At 48.6% G+C, this 1641-nt stretch overlaps 1 pseudogene; it reads left to right on the top strand.

Moving 5' to 3' along the window:
• The first annotated feature begins 567 nt into the window (after nt 1-567).
• On the top strand, nt 568-1271 carry LOC115155052 (olfactory receptor 2AT4-like; annotated as a pseudogene).
• The last annotated feature ends 370 nt before the right edge of the window (nt 1272-1641 follow it).

Genomic DNA, 1641 nt, shown 5'->3' with positions numbered 1-1641 from the left:
GACAGGCCAATGAGATCATGAGGACAGTGAAACGGGAAGACAGGCCAATGAGAACATGAGGGCTGTGAAACAGGAAGACAAGCCAATGAGAACAGGGACCAGAAAGTCCTGACCCTTGGTCACTTTTAGAAAAATAGTGTTTCTATACAGGCTCAAAACATAGACACCTGTGTAGAAGGTCAGCTTCTCAGCTGTTAGAGACTTGTACTGCATCCCTACAAGTTAGAAGACAGGCCCAATATTCCCCAATGAAAATGTATTTTGAGAAGCCAGTTCAGACAGCCAACCCATCAGCTGAGTTTGCACCAATCATATTCACCACTCCTACCTTAACATGGTGGTCTATTTAAGGTGACTAGATCTGATCACACATCCTCCGTTGTTGCGTTGCTGTTCACAAGCTGTGTGCTGGTGTTTCCTGCTGGCCCACCATCATGTCCAGCACCAGCACCACCATGATCTCTGTCCTGCTGGCCCACCATCATGTCCACTACCAGCACCAGCATGATCTCAGTTCTACTGGCCCACCATCATGTCCACTACCAGCACCAGCATGATCTCAGTCCTGCTGGCCCACAATCATGTCCACTACCAGCACCACCATGATCTCTGTCCTGCTGGCCGAGATCAAAACCATCTCCTACTACTCTTGCATATCAAGCATGTACATCTACCACCTGGGTGACATCACAGAGTGTCTGTCCCTGTCCTTAATGACTTTGGACCGAACCATCTCCATCAGCACCCCTCTTAGGTACCACAGCATCCAGACCAATTGTGTTAGTAATAGCTTCCTGGTTCATAGTGTTCTCAGGAATTGAAGTTGCTTGGGCAGACTTTGACAGCCTTCCATGCTGGCAGCCAATCATTTAATACAGGTTCTGTGAATCCCTAGCCTTAATCAGGGCTGCCTATGTCAACCCTGAACCTTACTTCCTGATGCCTACCATTCTGGCTCTATGGCTCATCACTGAGAAGTTGCCCTTAATTCTAGTGACGTACGTCAAAATAATTTACCCATTACTGAGACTGCTGTACATCATTGTGGTGTCACATCATTGTGGTGTCAAGTTACTACGCTCTAAAGTTAGCCTCTGGGTTGTTTGACGAGGACAGACCCGAGGCTGAGTCTGACGGAGCGTAATACCTTACTGGTTATAGCCTCGTTGTTACCTTCTCTGATCAACCTTACAGTCTACTGTCCTGAAGACAAGAGATTAGAGAGACTGGTTGTGATACTCTCTAGAAACATAGTCGCAGCATTAAAATAATACAGGGAATGGGAGGGGGCGAGCATTGATCCTGGGTCACTCTTGGGAAAGGCAAACATGCTACACACGGTCCAATATGGACATCACACTTGGGGGAGATTGTAACGTGTCTCATTAGTGAGGATCGCTACAATAATCTAATAAGGTAGCAAATCTTTTGATGCTTTCCAGTAAGCTGACATAGACCCTGACCCTGGCCTGGACCCTGACCCTGACCTAGACCCTGACCCTGACATAGACCCTGACCCTGACCCTGACCTAGACCCTGACCCTGACCCTGACCTGGACCCTGACCTGACCCTGACCCTGACCTGGACCCTGACCCTGACCTAGACCCTGACCTGGACCAAGACCCTGACCTAGACCCTGA

The sequence above is a fragment of the Salmo trutta genome, chromosome 19 (genome assembly GCF_901001165.1).
Source record: "Salmo trutta chromosome 19, fSalTru1.1, whole genome shotgun sequence".
NCBI lineage: Eukaryota > Metazoa > Chordata > Actinopteri > Salmoniformes > Salmonidae > Salmo > Salmo trutta.
Note: the sequence above shows the minus strand (reverse complement) of the source record. Positions and strands in the feature narration are given on the sequence as shown.